This window comes from Anomaloglossus baeobatrachus, unplaced genomic scaffold (assembly GCF_048569485.1).
Source record: "Anomaloglossus baeobatrachus isolate aAnoBae1 unplaced genomic scaffold, aAnoBae1.hap1 Scaffold_622, whole genome shotgun sequence".
Classification (NCBI taxonomy): domain Eukaryota; kingdom Metazoa; phylum Chordata; class Amphibia; order Anura; family Aromobatidae; genus Anomaloglossus; species Anomaloglossus baeobatrachus.
The window spans coordinates 94,704-115,387 of NW_027444989.1; the positions used below are offsets into that span (position 1 = coordinate 94,704).

A 20,684-nucleotide genomic window follows, 5' to 3' on the forward strand; every position below is an offset into this window, starting at 1 on the left:
AATTGGTTTGGGCCTCGAGTGGCACCCTGGCCTATGCCGGACACATCTTAGGGAGAGAGAGCGAGAGGGAGACAAACCCACGCCTACACAAGACATTTTGTCACCCAAGCCAACCCTTGAAAAGGCTGCTTTGCAGAGCCAAAACAAGAAGAATGGTGCGTTTTGCAGCCGCCGCCCACTGCAATGAATCTGAATAACTCCTCCTTTAGGGCGCAAGCAACTCCCCTCCCCCTTGCAGTCTTTCCAATTCACGATACAAAAAGACGGACAGGACAGGTTGCCTGACTTTCCGTCACTGCCACCCTTTGCCATCCTTACCCGTAGAAAGCCCTTTCATCATCCCCAAACCCTAATCTTTTCCCTTTCCTTCCCAGCCCCCAAACCCTGCCCTCTGTACCTTTCTCACCACCCGCTTCCCTTCTCCTGTCATCCCCCTACCACCCGGGAAAAAAAGAGATTGCCCCCTCCTTCCACTAGCCCACCCTCCCACCCAAAGAACAACTTCTTCTGCGCAGCTTGTTTTCTAGGCAGCAGCGCTATTGTGATGTCATCGGGGGGCATTGTGACAAGCCGCCAGTGTTCCGTCTCTTCATGTTGTGCACAGTTCAAACGGAAAATACATCAACAGGCAGACTACAGAAAAGCTTACTATCAAAGGTTAGAGGGGGGCTTTCTCAGAGGGCTTTTTACAGTTTTTCTATTCCCAATTAGCCGTTTAAGTGTACTTATTGAAAGTAGTAATTCTTTCATAGGCCGCCCTTTCTTAGTATTTGACGTTCCTTATATTGCGGTATGAGGCTTCGCAGTAGGTTGCAAACATTCATCACCCATGACTGTCCCCAATTGAGCTCAGAAGCTCAATGTCTATCATGACCTCTCTTTTAGAATGTCCAAGAGCAAGCAAACTATTCCTCCAGGAGAGGGCGCCAACAGACTACTAAAGAGATCATCATTACTCAAAGAAAACCCCAAAAACCAATGCATGATAGGAATAAACAGGTAACTTTCTTTGGAGTGGAAGCGGAGAGATCGCACCAGATGCCAATTCTAGATGTTATCACACCTGTGGTCACTGCAGCAGCAGGTGAATCCACTTTGTCCAAAAGGGATCTATTCCATTCAATTGCAAATGATCTAGATAAGACAGAGAACTGCAGCACGGGGACATAGCCGAGTTGGTCAGGTTGAGTGGTGATGAGTTTGCTATTTGGATGAATAAAGAAAGTCAAAAGTGTGAAAGATAAAAAACAAAAGGAGGAAGTGTGAAAAGTGAATGGGCCAAATTGAGGTGCATATGAAGACGTATGCTTTCTTCCAATTCATTAAATCGGGCTAATATGAATCAGGTGAATTGAGTTCTGCTTTTGGAAACTGGGTTAAGAAGGGGTGCACCGTTCCTGGAGGTACTGCAATACCAGGTCAATGCGTGGAGTGGACAGAGCAAGCTCTTTTTCCATCTCCCTGTTCTAAAAATCCATTTAATATATGGTCCCCAGATAGGGGACGTATCAGATATTAAACTGATAAGAACAGATACTACACTTGATCTTAGCCAAAAGGCCGAGAAGCGATAACCAGAATTGGTTTGGGCCTCGAGTGGCACCCTGGCCTATGCCGGACACATCTTAGGGAGAGAGAGCGAGAGGGAGACAAACCCACGCCTACACAAGACATTTTGTCACCCAAGCCAACCCTTGAAAAGGCTGCTTTGCAGAGCCAAAACAAGAAGAATGGTGCGTTTTGCAGCCGCCGCCCACTGCAATGAATCTGAATAACTCCTCCTTTAGGGCGCAAGCAACTCCCCTCCCCCTTGCAGTCTTCCAATTCACGATACAAAAAGACGGACAGGACAGGTTGCCTGACTTTCCGTCACTGCCACCCTTTGCCATCCTTACCCGTAGAAAGCCCTTTCATCATCCCCAAACCCTAATCTTTTCCCTTTCCTTCCCAGCCCCCAAACCCTGCCCTCTGTACCTTTCTCACCACCCGCTTCCCTTCTCCTGTCATCCCCCTACCACCCGGGAAAAAAAGAGATTGCCCCCTCCTTCCACTAGCCCACCCTCCCACCCAAAGAACAACTTCTTCTGCGCAGCTTGTTTTCTAGGCAGCAGCGCTATTGTGATGTCATCGGGGGGCATTGTGACAAGCCGCCAGTGTTCCGTCTCTTCATGTTGTGCACAGTTCAAACGGAAAATACATCAACAGGCAGACTACAGAAAAGCTTACTATCAAAGGTTAGAGGGGGGCTTTCTCAGAGGGCTTTTTACAGTTTTTCTATTCCCAATTAGCCGTTTAAGTGTACTTATTGAAAGTAGTAATTCTTTCATAGGCCGCCCTTTCTTAGTATTTGACGTTCCTTATATTGCGGTATGAGGCTTCGCAGTAGGTTGCAAACATTCATCACCCATGACTGTCCCCAATTGAGCTCAGAAGCTCAATGTCTATCATGACCTCTCTTTTAGAATGTCCAAGAGCAAGCAAACTATTCCTCCAGGAGAGGGCGCCAACAGACTACTAAAGAGATCATCATTACTCAAAGAAAACCCCAAAAACCAATGCATGATAGGAATAAACAGGTAACTTTCTTTGGAGTGGAAGCGGAGAGATCGCACCAGATGCCAATTCTAGATGTTATCACACCTGTGGTCACTGCAGCAGCAGGTGAATCCACTTTGTCCAAAAGGGATCTATTCCATTCAATTGCAAATGATCTAGATAAGACAGAGAACTGCAGCACGGGGACATAGCCGAGTTGGTCAGGTTGAGTGGTGATGAGTTTGCTATTTGGATGAATAAAGAAAGTCAAAAGTGTGAAAGATAAAAAACAAAAGGAGGAAGTGTGAAAAGTGAATGGGCCAAATTGAGGTGCATATGAAGACGTATGCTTTCTTCCAATTCATTAAATCGGGCTAATATGAATCAGGTGAATTGAGTTCTGCTTTTGGAAACTGGGTTAAGAAGGGGTGCACCGTTCCTGGAGGTACTGCAATACCAGGTCAATGCGTGGAGTGGACAGAGCAAGCTCTTTTTCCATCTCCCTGTTCTAAAAATCCATTTAATATATGGTCCCCAGATAGGGGACGTATCAGATATTAAACTGATAAGAACAGATACTACACTTGATCTTAGCCAAAAGGCCGAGAAGCGATAACCAGAATTGGTTTGGGCCTCGAGTGGCACCCTGGCCTATGCCGGACACATCTTAGGGAGAGAGAGCGAGAGGGAGACAAACCCACGCCTACACAAGACATTTTGTCACCCAAGCCAACCCTTGAAAAGGCTGCTTTGCAGAGCCAAAACAAGAAGAATGGTGCGTTTTGCAGCCGCCGCCCACTGCAATGAATCTGAATAACTCCTCCTTTAGGGCGCAAGCAACTCCCCTCCCCCTTGCAGTCTTTCCAATTCACGATACAAAAAGACGGACAGGACAGGTTGCCTGACTTTCCGTCACTGCCACCCTTTGCCATCCTTACCCGTAGAAAGCCCTTTCATCATCCCCAAACCCTAATCTTTTCCCTTTCCTTCCCAGCCCCCAAACCCTGCCCTCTGTACCTTTCTCACCACCCGCTTCCCTTCTCCTGTCATCCCCCTACCACCCGGGAAAAAAAGAGATTGCCCCCTCCTTCCACTAGCCCACCCTCCCACCCAAAGAACAACTTCTTCTGCGCAGCTTGTTTTCTAGGCAGCAGCGCTATTGTGATGTCATCGGGGGGCATTGTGACAAGCCGCCAGTGTTCCGTCTCTTCATGTTGTGCACAGTTCAAACGGAAAATACATCAACAGGCAGACTACAGAAAAGCTTACTATCAAAGGTTAGAGGGGGGCTTTCTCAGAGGGCTTTTTACAGTTTTTCTATTCCCAATTAGCCGTTTAAGTGTACTTATTGAAAGTAGTAATTCTTTCATAGGCCGCCCTTTCTTAGTATTTGACGTTCCTTATATTGCGGTATGAGGCTTCGCAGTAGGTTGCAAACATTCATCACCCATGACTGTCCCCAATTGAGCTCAGAAGCTCAATGTCTATCATGACCTCTCTTTTAGAATGTCCAAGAGCAAGCAAACTATTCCTCCAGGAGAGGGCGCCAACAGACTACTAAAGAGATCATCATTACTCAAAGAAAACCCCAAAAACCAATGCATGATAGGAATAAACAGGTAACTTTCTTTGGAGTGGAAGCGGAGAGATCGCACCAGATGCCAATTCTAGATGTTATCACACCTGTGGTCACTGCAGCAGCAGGTGAATCCACTTTGTCCAAAAGGGATCTATTCCATTCAATTGCAAATGATCTAGATAAGACAGAGAACTGCAGCACGGGGACATAGCCGAGTTGGTCAGGTTGAGTGGTGATGAGTTTGCTATTTGGATGAATAAAGAAAGTCAAAAGTGTGAAAGATAAAAAACAAAAGGAGGAAGTGTGAAAAGTGAATGGGCCAAATTGAGGTGCATATGAAGACGTATGCTTTCTTCCAATTCATTAAATCGGGCTAATATGAATCAGGTGAATTGAGTTCTGCTTTTGGAAACTGGGTTAAGAAGGGGTGCACCGTTCCTGGAGGTACTGCAATACCAGGTCAATGCGTGGAGTGGACAGAGCAAGCTCTTTTTCCATCTCCCTGTTCTAAAAATCCATTTAATATATGGTCCCCAGATAGGGGACGTATCAGATATTAAACTGATAAGAACAGATACTACACTTGATCTTAGCCAAAAGGCCGAGAAGCGATAACCAGAATTGGTTTGGGCCTCGAGTGGCACCCTGGCCTATGCCGGACACATCTTAGGGAGAGAGAGCGAGAGGGAGACAAACCCACGCCTACACAAGACATTTTGTCACCCAAGCCAACCCTTGAAAAGGCTGCTTTGCAGAGCCAAAACAAGAAGAATGGTGCGTTTTGCAGCCGCCGCCCACTGCAATGAATCTGAATAACTCCTCCTTTAGGGCGCAAGCAACTCCCCTCCCCCTTGCAGTCTTTCCAATTCACGATACAAAAAGACGGACAGGACAGGTTGCCTGACTTTCCGTCACTGCCACCCTTTGCCATCCTTACCCGTAGAAAGCCCTTTCATCATCCCCAAACCCTAATCTTTTCCCTTTCCTTCCCAGCCCCCAAACCCTGCCCTCTGTACCTTTCTCACCACCCGCTTCCCTTCTCCTGTCATCCCCCTACCACCCGGGAAAAAAAGAGATTGCCCCCTCCTTCCACTAGCCCACCCTCCCACCCAAAGAACAACTTCTTCTGCGCAGCTTGTTTTCTAGGCAGCAGCGCTATTGTGATGTCATCGGGGGGCATTGTGACAAGCCGCCAGTGTTCCGTCTCTTCATGTTGTGCACAGTTCAAACGGAAAATACATCAACAGGCAGACTACAGAAAAGCTTACTATCAAAGGTTAGAGGGGGGCTTTCTCAGAGGGCTTTTTACAGTTTTTCTATTCCCAATTAGCCGTTTAAGTGTACTTATTGAAAGTAGTAATTCTTTCATAGGCCGCCCTTTCTTAGTATTTGACGTTCCTTATATTGCGGTATGAGGCTTCGCAGTAGGTTGCAAACATTCATCACCCATGACTGTCCCCAATTGAGCTCAGAAGCTCAATGTCTACCGTGTTTCCCCGAAAGTAGGACCCCCCCGAAAGTAAGGCAGGGTGAGGGTTTCGGGGGGGTCCGCCAATGTAGGGCACCCCCCGATTGTAAGGCAGGGTAGCGGGGGGGCCCGGGGAATGTAAGGCCGCCTATGGGTGGGGTCACTGGGGACAGTATGGCCACATATGGGTGGGGGCCCTGGGGAAAGTACAGGAACTTACCGCTCGATACCTTCCTGCTCGATGCTGATTGGCCGATCAGCCTGTTCGTCACAGGCTCCCTGCTGGCCATCAGCTCGAGCTGTGATTGGCCAGTCAGCCGGCTCGCAGCTGATTGGCCGAATCAGCCGCGACGTCACTGCCTGCAGGCTCGCTCCGATTGGTCCAGCGTCCCCGGCATCCGAATCGTCAGCCCGGCACCGCAGAGGAGATCGAAACAGAAGGAAAGTAACGGTAAGTTACACGTGTGTGTGTACGGTATGTGTACGGTATGTGTATTGGTGCCGTATGGGGCTGTATGTGTCAGTGTGTGTGTGTGTGTACGGTACCGGTACGATATGTGTGTGGGTGCCGTGTGGGGCTGTACCGGTACCGTATGTGTCAGTGTGTGTGGTGGCAGAGTGGGGGGCAGAACCACTGTATGGGGAGGCTGCAGGGGGGAGGATGGGGTGGATGCCGGACTCTCAAACAATGGGGAGGCTGCAGGGGGGAGGATGGGGTGGATGCCGGACTTTCAAACAATGGGGAGGCTGCAGGGGGGAGGATGGGGTGTTATTTTTTTTTCCAATGTAAGGCCTCCCCCGAAAGTAAGGCAGGGTGGGACTTTTGGGGGTAAAATTAATGTAAGACAGGGCCTTACTTTCGGGGAAACACGGTATCATGACCTCTCTTTTAGAATGTCCAAGAGCAAGCAAACTATTCCTCCAGGAGAGGGCGCCAACAGACTACTAAAGAGATCATCATTACTCAAAGAAAACCCCAAAAACCAATGCATGATAGGAATAAACAGGTAACTTTCTTTGGAGTGGAAGCGGAGAGATCGCACCAGATGCCAATTCTAGATGTTATCACACCTGTGGTCACTGCAGCAGCAGGTGAATCCACTTTGTCCAAAAGGGATCTATTCCATTCAATTGCAAATGATCTAGATAAGACAGAGAACTGCAGCACGGGGACATAGCCGAGTTGGTCAGGTTGAGTGGTGATGAGTTTGCTATTTGGATGAATAAAGAAAGTCAAAAGTGTGAAAGATAAAAAACAAAAGGAGGAAGTGTGAAAAGTGAATGGGCCAAATTGAGGTGCATATGAAGACGTATGCTTTCTTCCAATTCATTAAATCGGGCTAATATGAATCAGGTGAATTGAGTTCTGCTTTTGGAAACTGGGTTAAGAAGGGGTGCACCGTTCCTGGAGGTACTGCAATACCAGGTCAATGCGTGGAGTGGACAGAGCAAGCTCTTTTTCCATCTCCCTGTTCTAAAAATCCATTTAATATATGGTCCCCAGATAGGGGACGTATCAGATATTAAACTGATAAGAACAGATACTACACTTGATCTTAGCCAAAAGGCCGAGAAGCGATAACCAGAATTGGTTTGGGCCTCGAGTGGCACCCTGGCCTATGCCGGACACATCTTAGGGAGAGAGAGCGAGAGGGAGACAAACCCACGCCTACACAAGACATTTTGTCACCCAAGCCAACCCTTGAAAAGGCTGCTTTGCAGAGCCAAAACAAGAAGAATGGTGCGTTTTGCAGCCGCCGCCCACTGCAATGAATCTGAATAACTCCTCCTTTAGGGCGCAAGCAACTCCCCTCCCCCTTGCAGTCTTTCCAATTCACGATACAAAAAGACGGACAGGACAGGTTGCCTGACTTTCCGTCACTGCCACCCTTTGCCATCCTTACCCGTAGAAAGCCCTTTCATCATCCCCAAACCCTAATCTTTTCCCTTTCCTTCCCAGCCCCCAAACCCTGCCCTCTGTACCTTTCTCACCACCTGCTTCCCTTCTCCTGTCATCCCCCTACCACCCGGGAAAAAAAGAGATTGCCCCCTCCTTCCACTAGCCCACCCTCCCACCCAAAGAACAACTTCTTCTGCGCAGCTTGTTTTCTAGGCAGCAGCGCTATTGTGATGTCATCGGGGGGCATTGTGACAAGCCGCCAGTGTTCCGTCTCTTCATGTTGTGCACAGTTCAAACGGAAAATACATCAACAGGCAGACTACAGAAAAGCTTACTATCAAAGGTTAGAGGGGGGCTTTCTCAGAGGGCTTTTTACAGTTTTTCTATTCCCAATTAGCCGTTTAAGTGTACTTATTGAAAGTAGTAATTCTTTCATAGGCCGCCCTTTCTTAGTATTTGACGTTCCTTATATTGCGGTATGAGGCTTCGCAGTAGGTTGCAAACATTCATCACCCATGACTGTCCCCAATTGAGCTCAGAAGCTCAATGTCTATCATGACCTCTCTTTTAGAATGTCCAAGAGCAAGCAAACTATTCCTCCAGGAGAGGGCGCCAACAGACTACTAAAGAGATCATCATTACTCAAAGAAAACCCCAAAAACCAATGCATGATAGGAATAAACAGGTAACTTTCTTTGGAGTGGAAGCGGAGAGATCGCACCAGATGCCAATTCTAGATGTTATCACACCTGTGGTCACTGCAGCAGCAGGTGAATCCACTTTGTCCAAAAGGGATCTATTCCATTCAATTGCAAATGATCTAGATAAGACAGAGAACTGCAGCACGGGGACATAGCCGAGTTGGTCAGGTTGAGTGGTGATGAGTTTGCTATTTGGATGAATAAAGAAAGTCAAAAGTGTGAAAGATAAAAAACAAAAGGAGGAAGTGTGAAAAGTGAATGGGCCAAATTGAGGTGCATATGAAGACGTATGCTTTCTTCCAATTCATTAAATCGGGCTAATATGAATCAGGTGAATTGAGTTCTGCTTTTGGAAACTGGGTTAAGAAGGGGTGCACCGTTCCTGGAGGTACTGCAATACCAGGTCAATGCGTGGAGTGGACAGAGCAAGCTCTTTTTCCATCTCCCTGTTCTAAAAATCCATTTAATATATGGTCCCCAGATAGGGGACGTATCAGATATTAAACTGATAAGAACAGATACTACACTTGATCTTAGCCAAAAGGCCGAGAAGCGATAACCAGAATTGGTTTGGGCCTCGAGTGGCACCCTGGCCTATGCCGGACACATCTTAGGGAGAGAGAGCGAGAGGGAGACAAACCCACGCCTACACAAGACATTTTGTCACCCAAGCCAACCCTTGAAAAGGCTGCTTTGCAGAGCCAAAACAAGAAGAATGGTGCGTTTTGCAGCCGCCGCCCACTGCAATGAATCTGAATAACTCCTCCTTTAGGGCGCAAGCAACTCCCCTCCCCCTTGCAGTCTTTCCAATTCACGATACAAAAAGACGGACAGGACAGGTTGCCTGACTTTCCGTCACTGCCACCCTTTGCCATCCTTACCCGTAGAAAGCCCTTTCATCATCCCCAAACCCTAATCTTTTCCCTTTCCTTCCCAGCCCCCAAACCCTGCCCTCTGTACCTTTCTCACCACCCGCTTCCCTTCTCCTGTCATCCCCCTACCACCCGGGAAAAAAAGAGATTGCCCCCTCCTTCCACTAGCCCACCCTCCCACCCAAAGAACAACTTCTTCTGCGCAGCTTGTTTTCTAGGCAGCAGCGCTATTGTGATGTCATCGGGGGGCATTGTGACAAGCCGCCAGTGTTCCGTCTCTTCATGTTGTGCACAGTTCAAACGGAAAATACATCAACAGGCAGACTACAGAAAAGCTTACTATCAAAGGTTAGAGGGGGGCTTTCTCAGAGGGCTTTTTACAGTTTTTCTATTCCCAATTAGCCGTTTAAGTGTACTTATTGAAAGTAGTAATTCTTTCATAGGCCGCCCTTTCTTAGTATTTGACGTTCCTTATATTGCGGTATGAGGCTTCGCAGTAGGTTGCAAACATTCATCACCCATGACTGTCCCCAATTGAGCTCAGAAGCTCAATGTCTATCATGACCTCTCTTTTAGAATGTCCAAGAGCAAGCAAACTATTCCTCCAGGAGAGGGCGCCAACAGACTACTAAAGAGATCATCATTACTCAAAGAAAACCCCAAAAACCAATGCATGATAGGAATAAACAGGTAACTTTCTTTGGAGTGGAAGCGGAGAGATCGCACCAGATGCCAATTCTAGATGTTATCACACCTGTGGTCACTGCAGCAGCAGGTGAATCCACTTTGTCCAAAAGGGATCTATTCCATTCAATTGCAAATGATCTAGATAAGACAGAGAACTGCAGCACGGGGACATAGCCGAGTTGGTCAGGTTGAGTGGTGATGAGTTTGCTATTTGGATGAATAAAGAAAGTCAAAAGTGTGAAAGATAAAAAACAAAAGGAGGAAGTGTGAAAAGTGAATGGGCCAAATTGAGGTGCATATGAAGACGTATGCTTTCTTCCAATTCATTAAATCGGGCTAATATGAATCAGGTGAATTGAGTTCTGCTTTTGGAAACTGGGTTAAGAAGGGGTGCACCGTTCCTGGAGGTACTGCAATACCAGGTCAATGCGTGGAGTGGACAGAGCAAGCTCTTTTTCCATCTCCCTGTTCTAAAAATCCATTTAATATATGGTCCCCAGATAGGGGACGTATCAGATATTAAACTGATAAGAACAGATACTACACTTGATCTTAGCCAAAAGGCCGAGAAGCGATAACCAGAATTGGTTTGGGCCTCGAGTGGCACCCTGGCCTATGCCGGACACATCTTAGGGAGAGAGAGCGAGAGGGAGACAAACCCACGCCTACACAAGACATTTTGTCACCCAAGCCAACCCTTGAAAAGGCTGCTTTGCAGAGCCAAAACAAGAAGAATGGTGCGTTTTGCAGCCGCCGCCCACTGCAATGAATCTGAATAACTCCTCCTTTAGGGCGCAAGCAACTCCCCTCCCCCTTGCAGTCTTTCCAATTCACGATACAAAAAGACGGACAGGACAGGTTGCCTGACTTTCCGTCACTGCCACCCTTTGCCATCCTTACCCGTAGAAAGCCCTTTCATCATCCCCAAACCCTAATCTTTTCCCTTTCCTTCCCAGCCCCCAAACCCTGCCCTCTGTACCTTTCTCACCACCCGCTTCCCTTCTCCTGTCATCCCCCTACCACCCGGGAAAAAAAGAGATTGCCCCCTCCTTCCACTAGCCCACCCTCCCACCCAAAGAACAACTTCTTCTGCGCAGCTTGTTTTCTAGGCAGCAGCGCTATTGTGATGTCATCGGGGGGCATTGTGACAAGCCGCCAGTGTTCCGTCTCTTCATGTTGTGCACAGTTCAAACGGAAAATACATCAACAGGCAGACTACAGAAAAGCTTACTATCAAAGGTTAGAGGGGGGCTTTCTCAGAGGGCTTTTTACAGTTTTTCTATTCCCAATTAGCCGTTTAAGTGTACTTATTGAAAGTAGTAATTCTTTCATAGGCCGCCCTTTCTTAGTATTTGACGTTCCTTATATTGCGGTATGAGGCTTCGCAGTAGGTTGCAAACATTCATCACCCATGACTGTCCCCAATTGAGCTCAGAAGCTCAATGTCTATCATGACCTCTCTTTTAGAATGTCCAAGAGCAAGCAAACTATTCCTCCAGGAGAGGGCGCCAACAGACTACTAAAGAGATCATCATTACTCAAAGAAAACCCCAAAAACCAATGCATGATAGGAATAAACAGGTAACTTTCTTTGGAGTGGAAGCGGAGAGATCGCACCAGATGCCAATTCTAGATGTTATCACACCTGTGGTCACTGCAGCAGCAGGTGAATCCACTTTGTCCAAAAGGGATCTATTCCATTCAATTGCAAATGATCTAGATAAGACAGAGAACTGCAGCACGGGGACATAGCCGAGTTGGTCAGGTTGAGTGGTGATGAGTTTGCTATTTGGATGAATAAAGAAAGTCAAAAGTGTGAAAGATAAAAAACAAAAGGAGGAAGTGTGAAAAGTGAATGGGCCAAATTGAGGTGCATATGAAGACGTATGCTTTCTTCCAATTCATTAAATCGGGCTAATATGAATCAGGTGAATTGAGTTCTGCTTTTGGAAACTGGGTTAAGAAGGGGTGCACCGTTCCTGGAGGTACTGCAATACCAGGTCAATGCGTGGAGTGGACAGAGCAAGCTCTTTTTCCATCTCCCTGTTCTAAAAATCCATTTAATATATGGTCCCCAGATAGGGGACGTATCAGATATTAAACTGATAAGAACAGATACTACACTTGATCTTAGCCAAAAGGCCGAGAAGCGATAACCAGAATTGGTTTGGGCCTCGAGTGGCACCCTGGCCTATGCCGGACACATCTTAGGGAGAGAGAGCGAGAGGGAGACAAACCCACGCCTACACAAGACATTTTGTCACCCAAGCCAACCCTTGAAAAGGCTGCTTTGCAGAGCCAAAACAAGAAGAATGGTGCGTTTTGCAGCCGCCGCCCACTGCAATGAATCTGAATAACTCCTCCTTTAGGGCGCAAGCAACTCCCCTCCCCCTTGCAGTCTTTCCAATTCACGATACAAAAAGACGGACAGGACAGGTTGCCTGACTTTCCGTCACTGCCACCCTTTGCCATCCTTACCCGTAGAAAGCCCTTTCATCATCCCCAAACCCTAATCTTTTCCCTTTCCTTCCCAGCCCCCAAACCCTGCCCTCTGTACCTTTCTCACCACCCGCTTCCCTTCTCCTGTCATCCCCCTATCACCCGGGAAAAAAAGAGATTGCCCCCTCCTTCCACTAGCCCACCCTCCCACCCAAAGAACAACTTCTTCTGCGCAGCTTGTTTTCTAGGCAGCAGCGCTATTGTGATGTCATCGGGGGGCATTGTGACAAGCCGCCAGTGTTCCGTCTCTTCATGTTGTGCACAGTTCAAACGGAAAATACATCAACAGGCAGACTACAGAAAAGCTTACTATCAAAGGTTAGAGGGGGGCTTTCTCAGAGGGCTTTTTACAGTTTTTCTATTCCCAATTAGCCGTTTAAGTGTACTTATTGAAAGTAGTAATTCTTTCATAGGCCGCCCTTTCTTAGTATTTGACGTTCCTTATATTGCGGTATGAGGCTTCGCAGTAGGTTGCAAACATTCATCACCCATGACTGTCCCCAATTGAGCTCAGAAGCTCAATGTCTATCATGACCTCTCTTTTAGAATGTCCAAGAGCAAGCAAACTATTCCTCCAGGAGAGGGCGCCAACAGACTACTAAAGAGATCATCATTACTCAAAGAAAACCCCAAAAACCAATGCATGATAGGAATAAACAGGTAACTTTCTTTGGAGTGGAAGCGGAGAGATCGCACCAGATGCCAATTCTAGATGTTATCACACCTGTGGTCACTGCAGCAGCAGGTGAATCCACTTTGTCCAAAAGGGATCTATTCCATTCAATTGCAAATGATCTAGATAAGACAGAGAACTGCAGCACGGGGACATAGCCGAGTTGGTCAGGTTGAGTGGTGATGAGTTTGCTATTTGGATGAATAAAGAAAGTCAAAAGTGTGAAAGATAAAAAACAAAAGGAGGAAGTGTGAAAAGTGAATGGGCCAAATTGAGGTGCATATGAAGACGTATGCTTTCTTCCAATTCATTAAATCGGGCTAATATGAATCAGGTGAATTGAGTTCTGCTTTTGGAAACTGGGTTAAGAAGGGGTGCACCGTTCCTGGAGGTACTGCAATACCAGGTCAATGCGTGGAGTGGACAGAGCAAGCTCTTTTTCCATCTCCCTGTTCTAAAAATCCATTTAATATATGGTCCCCAGATAGGGGACGTATCAGATATTAAACTGATAAGAACAGATGAGATTTCATCCGCAATTTTCAAAATCAAGGTAGCCCCGAAGGCCAGCAGGCCACCACACAAAAGCGCAGTGCCTGGGTGATCGCCTCCCGAGCCCAGGAACCACCAGCCACAAAGGGACGTAAGCACCAAAAGGCGCAACAATCCCCGAGGCCAGCGGTCGTGCAAGCCCGGGCCCCTCCCAGCCAAGACCAAGGCAAACCCAATGAAGGGACTACACTTGATCTTAGCCAAAAGGCCGAGAAGCGATAACCAGAATTGGTTTGGGCCTCGAGTGGCACCCTGGCCTATGCCGGACACATCTTAGGGAGAGAGAGCGAGAGGGAGACAAACCCACGCCTACACAAGACATTTTGTCACCCAAGCCAACCCTTGAAAAGGCTGCTTTGCAGAGCCAAAACAAGAAGAATGGTGCGTTTTGCAGCCGCCGCCCACTGCAATGAATCTGAATAACTCCTCCTTTAGGGCGCAAGCAACTCCCCTCCCCCTTGCAGTCTTTCCAATTCACGATACAAAAAGACGGACAGGACAGGTTGCCTGACTTTCCGTCACTGCCACCCTTTGCCATCCTTACCCGTAGAAAGCCCTTTCATCATCCCCAAACCCTAATCTTTTCCCTTTCCTTCCCAGCCCCCAAACCCTGCCCTCTGTACCTTTCTCACCACCCGCTTCCCTTCTCCTGTCATCCCCCTACCACCCGGGAAAAAAAGAGATTGCCCCCTCCTTCCACTAGCCCACCCTCCCACCCAAAGAACAACTTCTTCTGCGCAGCTTGTTTTCTAGGCAGCAGCGCTATTGTGATGTCATCGGGGGGCATTGTGACAAGCCGCCAGTGTTCCGTCTCTTCATGTTGTGCACAGTTCAAACGGAAAATACATCAACAGGCAGACTACAGAAAAGCTTACTATCAAAGGTTAGAGGGGGGCTTTCTCAGAGGGCTTTTTACAGTTTTTCTATTCCCAATTAGCCGTTTAAGTGTACTTATTGAAAGTAGTAATTCTTTCATAGGCCGCCCTTTCTTAGTATTTGACGTTCCTTATATTGCGGTATGAGGCTTCGCAGTAGGTTGCAAACATTCATCACCCATGACTGTCCCCAATTGAGCTCAGAAGCTCAATGTCTATCATGACCTCTCTTTTAGAATGTCCAAGAGCAAGCAAACTATTCCTCCAGGAGAGGGCGCCAACAGACTACTAAAGAGATCATCATTACTCAAAGAAAACCCCAAAAACCAATGCATGATAGGAATAAACAGGTAACTTTCTTTGGAGTGGAAGCGGAGAGATCGCACCAGATGCCAATTCTAGATGTTATCACACCTGTGGTCACTGCAGCAGCAGGTGAATCCACTTTGTCCAAAAGGGATCTATTCCATTCAATTGCAAATGATCTAGATAAGACAGAGAACTGCAGCACGGGGACATAGCCGAGTTGGTCAGGTTGAGTGGTGATGAGTTTGCTATTTGGATGAATAAAGAAAGTCAAAAGTGTGAAAGATAAAAAACAAAAGGAGGAAGTGTGAAAAGTGAATGGGCCAAATTGAGGTGCATATGAAGACGTATGCTTTCTTCCAATTCATTAAATCGGGCTAATATGAATCAGGTGAATTGAGTTCTGCTTTTGGAAACTGGGTTAAGAAGGGGTGCACCGTTCCTGGAGGTACTGCAATACCAGGTCAATGCGTGGAGTGGACAGAGCAAGCTCTTTTTCCATCTCCCTGTTCTAAAAATCCATTTAATATATGGTCCCCAGATAGGGGACGTATCAGATATTAAACTGATAAGAACAGATACTACACTTGATCTTAGCCAAAAGGCCGAGAAGCGATAACCAGAATTGGTTTGGGCCTCGAGTGGCACCCTGGCCTATGCCGGACACATCTTAGGGAGAGAGAGCGAGAGGGAGACAAACCCACGCCTACACAAGACATTTTGTCACCCAAGCCAACCCTTGAAAAGGCTGCTTTGCAGAGCCAAAACAAGAAGAATGGTGCGTTTTGCAGCCGCCGCCCACTGCAATGAATCTGAATAACTCCTCCTTTAGGGCGCAAGCAACTCCCCTCCCCCTTGCAGTCTTTCCAATTCACGATACAAAAAGACGGACAGGACAGGTTGCCTGACTTTCCGTCACTGCCACCCTTTGCCATCCTTACCCGTAGAAAGCCCTTTCATCATCCCCAAACCCTAATCTTTTCCCTTTCCTTCCCAGCCCCCAAACCCTGCCCTCTGTACCTTTCTCACCACCCGCTTCCCTTCTCCTGTCATCCCCCTACCACCCGGGAAAAAAAGAGATTGCCCCCTCCTTCCACTAGCCCACCCTCCCACCCAAAGAACAACTTCTTCTGCGCAGCTTGTTTTCTAGGCAGCAGCGCTATTGTGATGTCATCGGGGGGCATTGTGACAAGCCGCCAGTGTTCCGTCTCTTCATGTTGTGCACAGTTCAAACGGAAAATACATCAACAGGCAGACTACAGAAAAGCTTACTATCAAAGGTTAGAGGGGGGCTTTCTCAGAGGGCTTTTTACAGTTTTTCTATTCCCAATTAGCCGTTTAAGTGTACTTATTGAAAGTAGTAATTCTTTCATAGGCCGCCCTTTCTTAGTATTTGACGTTCCTTATATTGCGGTATGAGGCTTCGCAGTAGGTTGCAAACATTCATCACCCATGACTGTCCCCAATTGAGCTCAGAAGCTCAATGTCTATCATGACCTCTCTTTTAGAATGTCCAAGAGCAAGCAAACTATTCCTCCAGGAGAGGGCGCCAACAGACTACTAAAGAGATCATCATTACTCAAAGAAAACCCCAAAAACCAATGCATGATAGGAATAAACAGGTAACTTTCTTTGGAGTGGAAGCGGAGAGATCGCACCAGATGCCAATTCTAGATGTTATCACACCTGTGGTCACTGCAGCAGCAGGTGAATCCACTTTGTCCAAAAGGGATCTATTCCATTCAATTGCAAATGATCTAGATAAGACAGAGAACTGCAGCACGGGGACATAGCCGAGTTGGTCAGGTTGAGTGGTGATGAGTTTGCTATTTGGATGAATAAAGAAAGTCAAAAGTGTGAAAGATAAAAAACAAAAGGAGGAAGTGTGAAAAGTGAATGGGCCAAATTGAGGTGCATATGAAGACGTATGCTTTCTTCCAATTCATTAAATCGGGCTAATATGAATCAGGTGAATTGAGTTCTGCTTTTGGAAACTGGGTTAAGAAGGGGTGCACCGTTCCTGGAGGTACTGCAATACCAGGTCAATGCGTGGAGTGGACAGAGCAAGCTCTTTTTCCATCTCCCTGTTCTAAAAATCCATTTAATATATGGTCCCCAGATAGGGGACGTATCAGATATTAAACTGATAAGAACAGATACTACACTTGATCTTAGCCAAAAGGCCGAGAAGCGATAACCAGAATTGGTTTGGGCCTCGAGTGGCACCCTGGCCTATGCCGGACACATCTTAGGGAGAGAGAGCGAGAGGGAGACAAACCCACGCCTACACAAGACATTTTGTCACCCAAGCCAACCCTTGAAAAGGCTGCTTTGCAGAGCCAAAACAAGAAGAATGGTGCGTTTTGCAGCCGCCGCCCACTGCAATGAATCTGAATAACTCCTCCTTTAGGGCGCAAGCAACTCCCCTCCCCCTTGCAGTCTTTCCAATTCACGATACAAAAAGACGGACAGGACAGGTTGCCTGACTTTCCGTCACTGCCACCCTTTGCCATCCTTACCCGTAGAAAGCCCTTTCATCATCCCCAAACCCTAATCTTTTCCCTTTCCTTCCCAGCCCCCAAACCCTGCCCTCTGTACCTTTCTCACCACCCGCTTCCCTTCTCCTGTCATCCCCCTACCACCCGGGAAAAAAAGAGATTGCCCCCTCCTTCCACTAGCCCACCCTCCCACCCAAAGAACAACTTCTTCTGCGCAGCTTGTTTTCTAGGCAGCAGCGCTATTGTGATGTCATCGGGGGGCATTGTGACAAGCCGCCAGTGTTCCGTCTCTTCATGTTGTGCACAGTTCAAACGGAAAATACATCAACAGGCAGACTACAGAAAAGCTTACTATCAAAGGTTAGAGGGGGGCTTTCTCAGAGGGCTTTTTACAGTTTTTCTATTCCCAATTAGCCGTTTAAGTGTACTTATTGAAAGTAGTAATTCTTTCATAGGCCGCCCTTTCTTAGTATTTGACGTTCCTTATATTGCGGTATGAGGCTTCGCAGTAGGTTGCAAACATTCATCACCCATGACTGTCCCCAATTGAGCTCAGAAGCTCAATGTCTATCATGACCTCTCTTTTAGAATGTCCAAGAGCAAGCAAACTATTCCTCCAGGAGAGGGCGCCAACAGACTACTAAAGAGATCATCATTACTCAAAGAAAACCCCAAAAACCAATGCATGATAGGAATAAACAGGTAACTTTCTTTGGAGTGGAAGCGGAGAGATCGCACCAGATGCCAATTCTAGATGTTATCACACCTGTGGTCACTGCAGCAGCAGGTGAATCCACTTTGTCCAAAAGGGATCTATTCCATTCAATTGCAAATGATCTAGATAAGACAGAGAACTGCAGCACGGGGACATAGCCGAGTTGGTCAGGTTGAGTGGTGATGAGTTTGCTATTTGGATGAATAAAGAAAGTCAAAAGTGTGAAAGATAAAAAACAAAAGGAGGAAGTGTGAAAAGTGAATGGGCCAAATTGAGGTGCATATGAAGACGTATGCTTTCTTCCAATTCATTAAATCGGGCTAATATGAATCAGGTGAATTGAGTTCTGCTTTTGGAAACTGGGTTAAGAAGGGGTGCACCGTTCCTGGAGGTACTGCAATACCAGGTCAATGCGTGGAGTGGACAGAGCAAGCTCTTTTTCCATCTCCCTGTTCTAAAAATCCATTTAATATATGGTCCCCAGATAGGGGACGTATCAGATATTAAACTGATAAGAACAGATACTACACTTGATCTTAGCCAAAAGGCCGAGAAGCGATAACCAGAATTGGTTTGGGCCTCGAGTGGCACCCTGGCCTATGCCGGACACATCTTAGGGAGAGAGAGCGAGAGGGAGACAAACCCACGCCTACACAAGACATTTTGTCACCCAAGCCAACCCTTGAAAAGGCTGCTTTGCAGAGCCAAAACAAGAAGAATGGTGCGTTTTGCAGCCGCCGCCCACTGCAATGAATCTGAATAACTCCTCCTTTAGGGCGCAAGCAACTCCCCTCCCCCTTGCAGTCTTTCCAATTCACGATACAAAAAGACGGACAGGACAGGTTGCCTGACTTTCCGTCACTGCCACCCTTTGCCATCCTTACCCGTAGAAAGCCCTTTCATCATCCCCAAACCCTAATCTTTTCCCTTTCCTTCCCAGCCCCCAAACCCTGCCCTCTGTACCTTTCTCACCACCCGCTTCCCTTCTCCTGTCATCCCCCTACCACCCGGGAAAAAAAGAGATTGCCCCCTCCTTCCACTAGCCCACCCTCCCACCCAAAGAACAACTTCTTCTGCGCAGCTTGTTTTCTAGGCAGCAGCGCTATTGTGATGTCATCGGGGGGCATTGTGACAAGCCGCCAGTGTTCCGTCTCTTCATGTTGTGCACAGTTCAAACGGAAAATACATCAACAGGCAGACTACAGAAAAGCTTACTATCAAAGGTTAGAGGGGGGCTTTCTCAGAGGGCTTTTTACAGTTTTTCTATTCCCAATTAGCCGTTTAAGTGTACTTATTGAAAGTAGTAATTCTTTCATAGGCCGCCCTTTCTTAGTATTTGACGTTCCTTATATTGCGGTATGAGGCTTCGCAGTAGGTTGCAAACATTCATCACCCATGACTGTCCCCAATTGAGCTCAGAAGCTCAATGTCTATCATGACCTCTCTTTTAGAATGTCCAAGAGCAAGCAAACTATTCCTCCAGGAGAGGGCGCCAACAGACTACTAAAGAGATCATCATTACTCAAAGAAAACCCCAAAAACCAATGCATGATAGGAATAAACAGGTAACTTTCTTTGGAGTGGAAGCGGAGAGATCGCACCAGATGCCAATTCTAGATGTTATCACACCTGTGGTCACTGCAGCAGCAGGTGAATCCACTTTGTCCAAAAGGGATCTATTCCATTCAATTGCAAATGATCTAGATAAGACAGAGAACTGCAGCACGGGGACATAGCCGAGTTGGTCAGGTTGAGTGGTGATGAGTTTGCTATTTGGATGAATAAAGAAAGTCAAAAGTGTGAAAGATAAAAAACAAAAGGAGGAAGTGTGAAAAGTGAATGGGCCAAATTGAGGTGCATATGAAGACGTATGCTTTCTTCCAATTCATTAAATCGGGCTAATATGAATCAGGTGAATTGAGTTCTGCTTTTGGAAACTGGGTTAAGAAGGGGTGCACCGTTCCTGGAGGTACTGCAATACCAGGTCAATGCGTGGAGTGGACAGAGCAAGCTCTTTTTCCATCTCCCTGTTCTAAAAATCCATTTAATATATGGTCCCCAGATAGGGGACGTATCAGATATTAAACTGATAAGAACAGATACTACACTTGATCTTAGCCAAAAGGCCGAGAAGCGATAACCAGAATTGGTTTGGGCCTCGAGTGGCACCCTGGCCTATGCCGGACACATCTTAGGGAGAGAGAGCGAGAGGGAGACAAACCCACGCCTACACAAGACATTTTGTCACCCAAGCCAACCCTTGAAAAGGCTGCTTTGCAGAGCCAAAACAAGAAGAATGGTGCGTTTTGCAGCCGCCGCCCACTGCAATGAATCTGAATAACTCCTCCTTTAGGGCGCAAGCAACTCCCCTCCCCCTTGCAGTCTTTCCAATTCACGATACAAAAAGACGGACAGGACAGGTTGCCTGACTTTCCGTCACTGCCACCCTTTGCCATCCTTACCCGTAGAAAGCCCTTTCATCATCCCCAAACCCTAATCTTTTCCCTTTCCTTCCCAGCCCCCAAACCCTGCCCTCTGTACCTTTCTCACCACCCGCTTCCCTTCTCCTGTCATCCCCCTACCACCCGGGAAAAAAAGAGATTGCCCCCTCCTTCCACTAGCCCACCCTCCCACCCAAAGAACAACTTCTTCTGCGCAGCTTGTTTTCTAGGCAGCAGCGCTATTGTGATGTCATCGGGGGGCATTGTGACAAGCCGCCAGTGTTCCGTCTCTTCATGTTGTGCACAGTTCAAACGGAAAATACATCAACAGGCAGACTACAGAAAAGCTTACTATCAAAGGTTAGAGGGGGGCTTTCTCAGAG

At 47.2% G+C, this 20,684-nt stretch overlaps 12 non-coding genes across 12 annotated transcripts; all 12 read right to left on the reverse strand.

Moving 5' to 3' along the window:
- Positions 1-1,381: 1,381 nt before the first annotated feature.
- LOC142285878 (U2 spliceosomal RNA) lies at positions 1,382-1,572 on the reverse strand. Its single transcript, XR_012747196.1, has one exon. It is a non-coding gene; the product is annotated as a U2 spliceosomal RNA (small nuclear RNA).
- Positions 1,573-2,958: 1,386 nt separating this feature from the next.
- Positions 2,959-3,149, reverse strand: LOC142285879 (U2 spliceosomal RNA). Its single transcript, XR_012747197.1, has one exon. It is a non-coding gene; the product is annotated as a U2 spliceosomal RNA (small nuclear RNA).
- A 1,387-nt stretch (positions 3,150-4,536) lies between these two features.
- LOC142285880 (U2 spliceosomal RNA) lies at positions 4,537-4,727 on the reverse strand. Its single transcript, XR_012747198.1, has one exon. It is a non-coding gene; the product is annotated as a U2 spliceosomal RNA (small nuclear RNA).
- Positions 4,728-6,971: 2,244 nt separating this feature from the next.
- On the reverse strand, positions 6,972-7,162 carry LOC142285881 (U2 spliceosomal RNA). Its single transcript, XR_012747199.1, has one exon. It is a non-coding gene; the product is annotated as a U2 spliceosomal RNA (small nuclear RNA).
- Positions 7,163-8,549: 1,387 nt separating this feature from the next.
- Positions 8,550-8,740, reverse strand: LOC142285882 (U2 spliceosomal RNA). The gene has a single exon (XR_012747200.1). It is a non-coding gene; the product is annotated as a U2 spliceosomal RNA (small nuclear RNA).
- Positions 8,741-10,127: 1,387 nt separating this feature from the next.
- LOC142285782 (U2 spliceosomal RNA) lies at positions 10,128-10,318 on the reverse strand. The gene has a single exon (XR_012747116.1). It is a non-coding gene; the product is annotated as a U2 spliceosomal RNA (small nuclear RNA).
- Positions 10,319-11,705: 1,387 nt separating this feature from the next.
- LOC142285783 (U2 spliceosomal RNA) lies at positions 11,706-11,896 on the reverse strand. The gene has a single exon (XR_012747117.1). It is a non-coding gene; the product is annotated as a U2 spliceosomal RNA (small nuclear RNA).
- Positions 11,897-13,283: 1,387 nt separating this feature from the next.
- Positions 13,284-13,471, reverse strand: LOC142285827 (U2 spliceosomal RNA). The gene has a single exon (XR_012747155.1). It is a non-coding gene; the product is annotated as a U2 spliceosomal RNA (small nuclear RNA).
- A 1,602-nt stretch (positions 13,472-15,073) lies between these two features.
- On the reverse strand, positions 15,074-15,264 carry LOC142285784 (U2 spliceosomal RNA). The gene has a single exon (XR_012747118.1). It is a non-coding gene; the product is annotated as a U2 spliceosomal RNA (small nuclear RNA).
- A 1,387-nt stretch (positions 15,265-16,651) lies between these two features.
- LOC142285785 (U2 spliceosomal RNA) lies at positions 16,652-16,842 on the reverse strand. Its single transcript, XR_012747119.1, has one exon. It is a non-coding gene; the product is annotated as a U2 spliceosomal RNA (small nuclear RNA).
- Positions 16,843-18,229: 1,387 nt separating this feature from the next.
- LOC142285786 (U2 spliceosomal RNA) lies at positions 18,230-18,420 on the reverse strand. The gene has a single exon (XR_012747120.1). It is a non-coding gene; the product is annotated as a U2 spliceosomal RNA (small nuclear RNA).
- Positions 18,421-19,807: 1,387 nt separating this feature from the next.
- LOC142285788 (U2 spliceosomal RNA) lies at positions 19,808-19,998 on the reverse strand. Its single transcript, XR_012747122.1, has one exon. It is a non-coding gene; the product is annotated as a U2 spliceosomal RNA (small nuclear RNA).
- Between the last annotated feature and the right edge of the window lie 686 nt (positions 19,999-20,684).